The 13,089-nt window shown below is 36.9% G+C and overlaps 1 pseudogene; it reads right to left on the bottom strand.

Moving 5' to 3' along the window:
• Positions 1-9,255: 9,255 nt before the first annotated feature.
• LOC150076097 (RNA polymerase-associated protein CTR9 homolog pseudogene) lies at positions 9,256-12,289 on the bottom strand (annotated as a pseudogene).
• Between the last annotated feature and the right edge of the window lie 800 nt (positions 12,290-13,089).

Raw genomic sequence — 13,089 nt, 5'->3', positions numbered from 1 at the left:
TTTGTGGTGAGAATTCTTTTCCTTGTGAAAGAATTGGATTTCTTTAAATCGGTCTCCTCAAATGTGTATATTTCGCCTTGATCCATAGATCAAATCAAGGCTACTGTTATAAGTTGGGAGAAATTCACTCTAATTTTATCGGATTTTCGTCTAAGTTGAATGGGTTAACGTGAGGCTTTGGCGAGAAGTAACAACACATTGTGTGGGATTTTATTTTTTGAATATTTCTCTCCAGCAAGGTAAAAATAAGAAGTAATCCAATCTTCGATCTTTTCCCCACCATCTTATTTGATCGTCACGCAACAGTAAGGGAGATCTTTATATATGAGTCCTTGAATTTTCTCTGTGATATACTATCATGAATTTCAACTTAAAATCCTCTTTCACATCTGATTTAAAAAAAAAAAAGAGCAAATGGTAAGGATTTCTTGTGCCAGCTTAAACTCAAGTGTGGACTTTTCCTTGCGAGAAATAAAAGCTCTTCTGGGCATTCATTTAAAAGAAATACTCACACTACTTCTGGGTTATAATAAAACTTCTTTATTTCGTCTTTATATATCCTTATAGCATGCATAATAGACTCATCCAATTCCATTAAATTAGCGACATTGATGACCCTTTTCAAGCTTAAGCGCTACAATTTCGGTTCTAAATTAATACATTTCCTCTTAGCAGCATAAAGAGTTGAAGATGGTCTTTTTGAATACATAATGAACGAAAAATTGCTTTAAAATATGTAGAGCAAAAAACGTAACTAGTAATTTTCAATGCGTGACATATGATCAAAGACTGACACAGAAATTAAGTAACGAAAGGCATATATATATGAAGTCAAATGCAGAAAAATCTCCATTTTGATTCATATTTCGGGAACATTGAGATTTTCGTAATAAGTTCCTTGACAGATACAGCATGCAAACCGGAAATTATATCCCCGCTCGACGAAAAAGTTCCTCTTTTGAAAACCAAAACAAAACAAAAGTAAAATCGCTCTAAGTGAGGGATCCAGGTATAATTCTTCTTCTGTTAATACACTAATAGTCGATTTAACAGCTGTTCCAAACGTTGTATGTGTTTAAATATTTAGACTATTTAACATTTCAAAATTTGAAATGTTAAATAGTCTAACACTTTTAGTGTTAAACTTCCCGTGTAGGGAAATTTGGCTCGGAGATTTAACCAGTTAAGGAGCCCAAAACTGCACTCATGAAACGAGATTGTAATTCCTCTTTGTAGAATGAGACCGAATGGACGACACAGAAATTCCAAAGATCTTATAAATTAAATAGTATTTTCTAAAAGTTTATACCTTTCTCACCTACACGAGATCAACTTTAATCGTCTACATATTTCTACTAATGGCTTTCCTGACTTTGGTACAATGATATGAAACGATACAGCCCAGAGATATTAATATCAATAAAAATTAATTTTCGAAACAAATAAATGCACAAATATCAACTGTAAACGAGCGAAGGGAAGTTCAAAACATTTTTCGTACCAACGAATGTACAGCATTGTGTTTATACGCAAATCTATTAAAAATATATATATATATACATATATACAAAATGCAATAAATTTGGAAAATTGTGGACTTGTTTGGCGGATAGAAGACTTTCAATCGTGATTAAGGACGTAGTGTATTTATTTCAGCAATTGAAAGTTCTGATTGCTAAAAGACAAATTCGCGGATAACGGTATTTATTTCTAGGTTGAACATTAGCTCAAGCCTTCAAGTCGAATACTCAGATCTCGATCTTCAGTGCACCAGAAAAATCCTTGAATCTAAATGAAACGCAGTAAACTTATGAACATCATTAAATTTAAACTACTGTAATCTGATAGTTGTGGAATTTCGTTATTATTGACTGCAAATTTCGTGATCATTGATATCAGAGCCATATATTAGAATGCAGAGTTGGATAGTTAATGATTATTTTACTGTGTTCATAGATACTGTTTCCTGTTCCACACAGTTATCCACATATCTTTGGCCTTTCCATGCTGCATTAATGTTTTGCCGACTGAAACTTAACTTTGTATCAATGATGATATCCAAGGCAGCCTTCATATGATATGATTTTGGCAATGACTTGCAAATCAAATATTCCGATGATTTCATTTCTAATGAGAGTTCAGATGGGTTCGCTCGTTAAAGTTGACGATGAGACTTTTTTTCTCATTTGTAATAGCAATTCCATGCTCGTTAGTTTTGGTTATCGCAGGGACATGTAGATTTAATCTGAAGGTAATTTTTCATTTCACAGGGAAATTTCACAGAATATTACTGTACCTTCAGTTGCGTCATCGAAGGTTTTTACTTTTAGATCAATCGGGGATGCTCAAAAACCCAATATTTTTTCAAAATCTGTATTCGGGTAAATTATAATTTTACTATTAATTTTTGATAAATAATGAAAGATTTTAAGGCTTTGTTAAGATTTAAAGCTAAGGCTTCAGCTAACGTTCGACCAAGAGATAAATACCGTTATCCGCGATTTTGTCTTTAACTCTATGGCTATGTACAGAAATGATGCAATTCCATTAACTTGTACATTTGTAAGAAATTATTTATTTATAGTTTTTTTCCAGTTGTACTTCATTCATTGCGTTTAAATATGTTTATTTCGATCTCCCATTCTTTCATATTCACTTCATATTAAAATATTCTACTTGTGCATATGGCAATAATTAGAAAAAGGGCCTCAAATGTAAATTTAAAACTTAATTTTATTCGTTATTTTTATATTTACACTGGTTTTCGGTTTGTGTGAAACACATACATTACAATTGCACGTTTTTTGAGAAATTACATAAATAAATATAATATTTATGAATAACATATATAATTGTAATTTACTAAAACCTAAATTAACTTAATTTAACAATATTATTAATTAGAATGAAACATTATGAACAATTGGGCGAAGGTAATTCATCACAGATCGATTTCCACGGTCATTCACAATCATCAAAATTCTCGCTTCTCGATCGATTTTTGCCTTTTTCGGTGCTGGAAATGGTTCACCATGCATTCAACTTAGTCATCTGTACCTGCCGCTGTTCTTTCTGAAATTCTTCGATGATATAACAGATGCTAATGTACAGTCGTCCAATTATGTTATCTTCTGTGCCAAGCTTCAACGATATTTTGGGTACGTGGAAATCCTAGTTCTATGGAGTTATACACAGACAACAAATTGGTGGAAACAAATATATTTGTTTTCGAACAACTCAATGACATCATTATCTTTTTTTTTTCCTTGCGAAATGGGGCTTCTGGACTTTAAATGCTTCTAGAATTTCATCAGACAGAATAGACGCCAAGGCAAACAAATGGCCCAGCATCAACGTAAAACTCTTCGTTAGATCCAAGCGAGTGGATTGGCATCTCGATGCCAATCCACTCGCTTGAATCAACCACGCTCCCCGAAGTGGAAGAAACAAACTTTGTTCAACGCATCAAGAAATTCACTTTTATAAGCGTTTATTGCAGCTAATTCTCTATCAGTTAATATTGTCTGTGGCTTCAGTTCAATTTCTTTTCATTCGGCAAAATCATTCAAATCTTGAAAGAAACCATTTGTAACTTTCTTCAATCTTGCTGGTCATTAACACATAAATGGTAGAATTCGATAATTTCTAGAGCAACCCGGTGCACGTATTGTATAAAGCTGATAAAAAAAAATGAGGAACAGTTTTGATCATACCGCCCATAATCCAATATTCAGTCTGCAGTAAACGTCGAAGATTTACTTTTATGGCAAAACGAAAATATTGTCCTCTTTCACTACCGAAGCGATTTAAGGTTTCCCGCAAAGCAATTCGTAGGCCAATTTCATCCAATAATTGCAGCTCTGTCGGTTGCTCCACTCGTCTCACCCGTTTGTCTACACCAGCGATCAGTTCTCAGCCCATATCTGTTTGATATGGTAATGGATGTGTTGGTGAAAGAAGTGAAGAGTAGAGCACCATGGAGTATGCTGTTCGCGGATGATATTGTACTGTGCGAATCATCCCAAGGAAAGGCAGAGAACAAATTGGAGGAACGGAGGAAAGCTTTGGAAGATAGAGGCATGAGGATAGGTAGACCAAAGACAGAATATATGGTATTTAATGGAGAAGTTGAGAGTTCTATAAAACTGCAGGAGGAAAAGCTACCATCTGTTTCGAAATTTAATTATCTGCGATCGAACGTTGAGGGTGATGGAGGATTTAGTGCAGAAATACAGCACAAAGTGCAATATGGATGGTTGAACTGGAGAAAGATGAGTGGGGGTGCTGTGTGATAAGAAAGTTAATTGTAGAATGAAGGGAAGTGTGTATAAAACTGTGGTTAGACCAGCATTGATGTACGGTGCTGAGACATGGGCGATTACTAGGGCCCATTAGAAGAAGATGGAAGTGGCGGAGATGAGGATACTAAGATGGATGTGTGGTGTGACGAGGAAGGACAGGTTAAAAATGACTACATTACAGTTACGGTTAAGGTGGGGGCTCTGAGTAACAAAATACAGGAATCTAGGTTGAGGTGACTTGGTCATGTGGAACGAAGAAGTGAGGAGTATCTAGGGACGAGGTGATAGGGAAGAGGAAGAGGAGGAGATCTAAGTTGAGATGGAAGGAAAAGGTGGCAGAGGATTTCAAAGAGAGAGAGTATGGAGGAGAGAGGAATCCCTGGTTAGAAAGGAATGGAGGAAGAGAATTAAGGAACGGAATGCCGACCCCATATGATATGAACGTGGGAAGAAAAAGAAGATGCATATGCGAGACAATGAAAAATGAAATAATACTTGACCGTATATAATGTTAGATTTAAAAAATTCCAAAAATTATTATTATGATTATTTACTTTTTTATTTTTTGGAGATCACAGATTTCGAGTTAGCCGAGAGAGAAGGGAATATACTGATACATAACTAAACAATAAAAATTAAACAGAAACAGTCGATTAAAAAAGTAACTAATCATAATAATAATTTTTGGAATTTTTTAAATCTGACATTATATACGGTCAAGTATTATTTCATTTTTGATATTATAACTTGCTGGGATTTTTATTTCTTCGTATTAACAGGGCATAGCATCTATCGGTATTTTGTTTTTTTTTGGGAGAAAAAAAAGATTAATATTTCTGGAAAAGAACCTCTAAAAAGCGTATTCCAGTTTAAAAAGAGTTTTGAACATTTTATTGAAAACCGTATTTCGAGAATGAACTCCTCGATCTAGGTAGTAGATGACGATCATGAACTGGTGCAATACCACCACTTTGCTTATTCGAGGCTTGATGTAGTGGAACACATGTTTACTCTCCGGAGCAAAGTTTCGGTCAACTATCCCTTGATGTCTTTTGAGGTTAAAATGAACGACTTGGAGAGATCCAGACTTCCTTATATTTCGAGGGTTCACATGTGTACTGATGTTCGCGGGCCGGCAGCTAGATCTTGCACCGAAACGAACCTATTGGTAACCATCTAGGAGGAGACTTCCAAATCAGCTAGGGAATAATCTTGCTACTTCTACTCTGGCAAAAAGTAACTGGAGTGAATCCAAGCAGTGTGTATGCGGGAGCATTGTCGAAGCCACGTTATGTCAAGGATCTGGGTATGTTCTTAACATGAATACGCCCTATACAATAATTACACTGCTTCATACAGCATGCCCCTCGGACGACTTTTTATTATTATTGAATACTTTATTTTATTTGCGGTGGTCATTTGAGCAGTCTTGTCTTCATTTAGGTGTAGCCCGATAGATTCGAGGTATTTTTGTAGTTCTTTTTTTTTTGGCGTTAACCAGTTGGCAGATTTCTGGTCTTCTGAGGTAATAAATAATTTCATATCGTCCGCATATGTGATGAATTGCTTCCTGTTTTCAGCTAAGAAGGGTTCGAGGGCTATGGCAAAGTGTGTAGCAGACAATACGCCGCCTTGTGGACTCCTTTATCGACTTGGTATGTAATGCACACGTTACCGTTTGTTACTGTGATTTGTCTGCGCAGAAGAGTGTTCGTAAACAAATGGAGGACATTTCCCGTAATGAGGAATTAGTCCCTCAAAATAACTATTAGTGCTGGGATGGATATGTTGTGGAATGCGGCTGCCACATCTAGAAAAACGACATCCACTTGTTGCTTGTTATTTAGCGATCGCTGGATCCATAGTAGTGTTCCCATGAGGTTGGTGATGTTCCATCTCTGAGGTAGTACTGAGTGCAGGTATTTAGGGCTGTGTTTGAAGCAATGTTGGATGATGATGTCCAGATTTATTTTTTCGAAGATTTTTTGCAAAGAGCATCCAACAGCGATTGGTCTGAAATCTTTTACAGATTTAGGTTTTTTTTTGTGGAGATAGGTTTTAATATTAGCTTTTCCACAGCTTCGAGAAATCCTCTTCCACCATTATTCTCTGAAATACGTGTAATAATATATCGATGATGAAAGAGCTACATATTTTAATCATAAAAAGTGGGAATTTGTCTGGCCCAATTGTAGCTTTATTTGGGAGGGTGTTGATTGCTCTTTTTAAGTTGTCTCTGCTGATACTGATTTCCTTCAAATCTTCTTTATTAGTCACAATTTAATTAGTGTCATAATGTCTTTAATTTTCTTGATTACATCCAGCCCAATCTTTAAAGGTTTTCTCAGAAATTTTATGCATGTAGCTTTTTTTGTTGGCAATTCTTTGCCCATTTTTTAATTTTGTTATAATCATTTCAAGGTGTGCCTGTTTCGTAGCCTTCATGAAATGTGATCTCTCATGCTTGTACCAGATGTGGTCCTCTGGATGCCCTGTTCTTTTCAATTTCCTGTACAATTTTTTTTTTTTTTTTGAAAATAATTTTCAAAAAAGGGTTTGTCCTCTCTGACACTTTTAGTTCCTTAGAAGCTCCTTCATGCGCTATATGTAAAAGTGATTGTGAGAGTTGTTAAGGTAGTATCGGTGTTCGAGAGGTAAAGATTTTGCTAGTTGTATTCGGCAAGGTGTTTTACAATGTCGTCATTTTTGATATATTTTGTTCAAAAGATTACCATTTTTATTCATTTTGGAATGCCTACAGATTGTCGGATGCCTCGATGGCTTCATAATGAGAGTGGTCGATAATCTGAGGCGAATTTCATAACGTTCTCCTTCAACCTTATATCTGAAGGGTTGTAGTAAGTCAAATCCAGGCCCTGAGTTCCTCTTGTTGCTGGTGTATTCAATTGGTTCATATTTAAGGCTTCCATTGTACCGTCCAATTCACTTTTTGCCTCCCGATGTTTTGGTAATGGCAAATTGAGGACCCCCATTACTAGTGTATCTGTATTCGATCTCACGTTTGAGGCAAGCTGTGTAAAAAGTCGTGTTTATTTTAATATGCTCTGGGGGTAGATATATTAAGCATAATTGAAATCTATTCATTTCTGTTCCAAAAATGGCAATGATAGCCTCGAAATTTTCCGATTCATGTTCGCTGACTATCGTGAATTCTTTTTTGAACAGAATCATTACCCGGGCTACTCATTTATAATCTCTTCCATTTGCAAGGCAATAGTAACCTGAGGAGTGAGCAAGGGCATCAATGTACCTGTTATTTTGGAGTCATGTTTCTACTAAACATATGCAATCATCCTCCGAGTTAAGCAATACACTTTGAAGTGTGTGCAGCTTATTCAAAATACTTCTTATATTTTGCAGGAAAATAATGATTCCATTAGATTCGTTTTCGTCAGTTGAGTTGTTTGCTGACTGCTATTGGGCAGTTCGCTTCGTTGTTCATAAATGTGAGCTTGCCAGCACTTTCTCTGGATGATTTCACAAGCGATCCTACTGGCCAGATGTTTCCGTCCAAGAGACGGTCTTCACTGCTTACCGGGCAGGTGATTACGAAAGATGGTAGGTCTTAGCACGGGAACCCTATTTAGCTATTTCAAAACCCAGTATTCCAGGGAAAGAAACCTGGATTGGTATGATGAGGATGCTGAGGACCATATAGTGTAGGCATATAAAGGAATTGGGATTATGCATCGAAGATTATATTTGATAAGAAGGTGCGCGTTATGGAAGTTGTAGGTTAATCTGGCTTTTTATAAGGAATGACTTTTTTTAACTGGGGAGTTCGCTATAATGATGTTCGCATCGCGGGTATTTTTCTTCTTGGTGATAGAGAGTTGTAAAGTTTTCTTTCTGTAAATGGAGACCCAATGGCATGAACATAATTTTCCGGTTGATGTAGCCATCGGCTGGTGCTCGCAGTAATAGACTGGGAGCATTTTGTGATGAGGAAGAACTTAATATCATCTGCGTAAGTGGTAAAATTAGTATGATTTGTTAGGAAAGGTTCTAAAGATGCGGCGAAGAGACCCCCCCCCCTCGGGAGAGCCCCCTGGAGCAGAGAATGCAGTGATTATGGTTCTGATGCATAGGCCGCTGGAATGAGTTTCCTAAAGAGAACTAGGATGTGGCCAGAGATTTTAAAGTAGTTGCCCAGTATGGCACATAATTCATGTCGAAGTTAATGTCGAGGAACACAATATCCAGTTGCTCAAGGTGCCTTCAATTCAGAACAGTGTGTCCCTGAGGTTAGTGATCGTCCAGGTTGCTGATGCACCAACAAATTTAACAATAAAAATAACAACAACAGTACACTATGGAGATCATGCTAATGTCAACAAATATCTTCTTTTGTCTTCCCAACCTCTAACCCATGCCGGTACAAAGTACAGAGGTTCTAATTACTCTGGTGTTTTCGTTAAAAAAAAAAAAAAATTATTATTTCAATTTAAGAAATTATCCAAACTAATTATTGTATTTATGTTTATATATTGATAGATCTTTAGATTTCTATATATTTTTAGATATACCTGCATTGTAATGAACTAAAATAATTACACCAATTTGACAGACAAAACACAGATTTAAATGAAGAAAGAAACTTTTATTTCTTATGCCAAATCAAAACACACTACAATAGAATTATTTTTTAACAGGATAGGAAATTCTCTTTCAGAACTTTCATAGCTTTAAATTTTTCTTTCCCGAGTAAGAATATTAATCGTCGATTTCTTCAGTAGAACATTCATCACTTTCGTTCTTCATATGAATATCTGGAATTATAGTGCTGTAGAAACACAGAATTGAGAACATTGATAGATCGGAACGTTGAACAATATCATTCCTTTCGCACTACCTCATCTGAACTTTAGAATGCTTTTCTTTTTTGAAGTGAGCTGGGCATCCGACTGTATCACACAATCCATTGCCGTTTCCTTTAGGTACTGGCTTTCTTCAGATTCACTGTATGAACCAACCCACTTCTTAGGTTTCCAGTCGGTTTCTTCTGTGGCACTTCTACATTGTTTTCTTTGTCGCTGTCTGAATCCTCACTTGACGAAATGAAAGCTTTTGATACTACTCGCCTTTTTTGTTTACCAGATAAGTTGGCATCTTTTGCAGCTATTTTCTTAGCTTTCTTTGTTGGTTTCCTCTTTTGCTTCCGGCAGTCTTTTGAACCACCGGCATCCTTCTTCCGTCTCTTTTTCTTTGGTTCTTCGTTTTCGTCAGAACCACCCTTCAAATCATTTTGAGTCTTCTTACTCTTGCCATTTTTACGGGACTTTTCTTCAGCCACGTTAGAAAATACCAGCTTACTTTTGTTTTTTTCTATGAAAGCCTGTCTTTTCTTAATTAATTCTTGCTTCTGCCGGAACTGCAGTTCTTCGGCACGTTTTTGTTCTTCCATCAATTTTTGACGAAGTGCTTCTCGTTCCCGTTCTTGTTTCTGTCGAAATTCTCTCTCTTCTTCGTCGAACCGACGCGCTCGTGCAGCATGGTACTGTGCTTGACTTAACAAGTCTTGACATCTCCTTACTTCCACTGCAGCCTGAGCAAGATTGTATTTCATTCTCTCTCCATGAATGCTCAGATAATGGAAATACCTCCGTGATAATTTCAGTTCATTTACGGAACAAAGAACTGCCTTCAAGTTACTCTTATCGCTCTCCAATGTTTGTGTTGCCATTAGCTGAAGTACCAGAGCAATGTTATACACCAAAACAGTATCGTGAGGATTGACCATTCTTGCCTTTAATAATGTACGTTTACATTCCTTCAGTTTGCCGCATTTGAAGTAAGCTCTAGCCAGATACATGAGGATTTCCGCATCATAATATTTGAAGAACTTCTTCAAGCAACTCTCGTACATCTGAATAGCAGCAGCATATTGTTTCTGTTCCACGTAAATATGCGCGATATTCATCCAGACATCACAAAAATCAGCTGTTGCTTCTCGAACCTGGGCAAATATATCTCTGGACTCTGGGAAGTAGCCTTTATGGGCTAAGACAGCTCCAATTCCATTAGCAGCCCATACATTGCTTGGATCTGTATGTAAAACTCGTTCATATATTGATAACGCTCTGTCTTGATGTCTTTTCTCCTTTTCTTTGTCACGTTTTGGATAGTGAAGAGTCGCCAACCAGACATTACCTAAGGCAATCAAAGAGTAAGTGTCATTGCTTGTCTCCTTTTGTCCAAGAACACGTTCGAATTTCCTTTGAGATGGACCCCATTCCTGTTTTGCTAGGTGAAGGTTACCAATTAGTGACCATGCATCAGGATGATCCTGGTTAATGGACAGCGCTTCTTTATACCAGTCTGTCGCTTCGTATGTCTGTCCTCTGTCTCTAGCCATACACCCCAAGCGAAGGTAACAGTCGACATAGCGAGGATGCTTTCTGATTATGTTTTTGTAAATCCTTTCAGCCTTATCAAATTCAAGGAGAGTCTCGTACAGACGGGCTAGGTTATAGAATGTTGTCAGTGAAATGCAATTATAATAGGGCCGGTCCTGGTGGCTTTCGATGTGAGACCTCTTCAATGATGCTTCATAGTATTGCTTAGCATCTTTAAGATTTCCTAAACTGTAAAGAAGCGCAGCAACATTGTTGAGAATTTCTGGTGGAACATCAGCTCTTACTTCCTCTTGTAATATGCGAATAGCTGTTATGTACGCCGACAAGGCGCCTTCGGTATCTGAATTTTGGTGAAGTTGAGCCAGTTCAATCCATGCTTCGACATCATTTGGAAAGCGTTCTGTTACCGCGGTCAGATAAGTCTTTGCTTGGTCACGCTTAGATGGGCATGCAGACTGTGCATACAGGGATCCTAAGATCTTCATGCTTTCATAATTACCAGGTTCAGCTCGAAGAACTTTCTCAAAACATCGAGAGGCATTTTGCTTTATCTCCTTTGTATAAATGCATCTGTCCCATTCCATAGTAAGGAAGCAAGAATGAGGGGGCGAATTTGATTGCTTGATAATAATACTGAAAAGCGTGATCATAATCTTCTTGAGCATGGAAAATCCTGGCTAGTTGAAAGCAACTCTCGGCTCTCATAGCTGTGTTTTCAGTATTATGGAAAGCATGGAGTGCAAGCTGTTGTGCCTTAGCATATTCATTTTTAAAGAAAAAATGATTAGCCAAATGATTAAGTGTCACCGGATCCTTGGAGTCAACGCTATATGCTTCAGCTAGCATCTGTACTCCATTTCTAATGCTTTTTCGTGTCATTTCATTCAATTGCATGACAGCCAAACTTACTAAGGCTCCTAAGCATCTTGGATCTAACTGTAGGGCTCGTTCAAAGGCCAACCTTGCTTTATAATGATTCCCTATTTTGTAAAAGCAGTGTCCAATTCCTATTCTCACTTCAGCCGGACATTTAGGATTGGTGCGAAGGACTCTTTTGTAAAACGCAAGAGCTCCTGTGTAATCTTTCTTGTTAAATAATATACAAGCTTTTCCGAGCAAAGCTGGAACGCTGTCAGGGGTATGAGCGAGGACAAAATTAAATTGCGTCTCAGCTTGTTCCATCTTGTCTCCTTCCAGAAAACAAAAGTAAGCTCGTCCCAGAAGGTGTTGTTTATCATACATTATGATCTTGTCAGCTGCAGAGTAAAGCAACGTTGCTTTTCTAAAGAGCTCTATTTTTTTCTCTCTGTTTCTTTCCTTATTTGCTTGCTGTACATAGTAAGCGGCCAGAATATCCAGGGATCGCATCTGGTCATTTTGAACATCCACATATATTAAGCCTGCATCCCTTCTTGAAGCTTCCAATATGTCCCTGAATTCCTCTTGTTTTCCTTGGCGATGGTATTCAATAGCAAGATCAATCCATGAACGAAGGGGAGCCTCTTCGTGTCGAAGAATTTCCAATACTTCCGTGCCCTCTGGAAGTTTATCACTACGTATCTCGATTACTTCGTCTGAATCTCTGAGAGGAATTTCGATAATCGCAGGCATCTTTCCGAAAAGTTACAACACCAAAGGCAAATCCAAATTCTTATCTCTAGAATAAAAGAAAAAAATAACCGAACTGTTAGTAAAGCTGATTAATACTTTGTTCACTTAAAACAATATCTTTTTTAAATGAAATTAAAAGTTTTCATTACCATTATAAAAAGCTTTTTCAAGTCTTTTATCGAAATAAATTATAAGCAATAACATTTTAAAGCGTTCATTGTATTCGTTAGTTTTTTATAAAAAGAAATGAGTCTTTTCGTAGAATTCTAAAAGTCTCATATCTTTTTTTTAAAAAAAATTGTATTGAACTATTGAGTGAACACTTCCCAAGTAAGTGCATTTTGATGTGTAATGTTGGTTGGCAAAGAGAAGAACACAATGCAGGTGCATGTACAAATCATTGAGGACAACGTGTCCACGATTAGATAAGCATATTCTTCGAAAGTGAAGCCATGAATGGAGTCCACTTCTAGTCAGCAGCTTATACAGAATAGAAAAGTATAAAAATTCTAAGAACGTTTAATAAAACCAGAATTGCAAATTATCTTTAATCATGCATAAGTCAAGACCTCCAGAAACAATAAAACGAGAATCGAGTTTTGTTTAATTTACGTTAGCAGATTTAGGAGTCGAAACTTTCACTTCCATCCTCGATAAACTCTAGGATAATTTATTTACTACTTTAACAATAATTTTTTTTCTAAAATTCGAAAGGGAAATTAAAAATTACTTTGATGGCGATGCAATTGAGCCAGCGATGAATGATTCGGTTAACCCAGTCTGTAATTCGGTTATGGGGC

Source organism: Mastigoproctus giganteus, chromosome 13 (assembly GCF_048544385.1).
Source record: "Mastigoproctus giganteus isolate SK-2022 chromosome 13, ASM4854438v1, whole genome shotgun sequence".
In the NCBI taxonomy this organism is placed as follows: domain Eukaryota; kingdom Metazoa; phylum Arthropoda; class Arachnida; order Uropygi; family Thelyphonidae; genus Mastigoproctus; species Mastigoproctus giganteus.
This window is presented reverse-complemented; position numbering and strand designations above follow the sequence as displayed.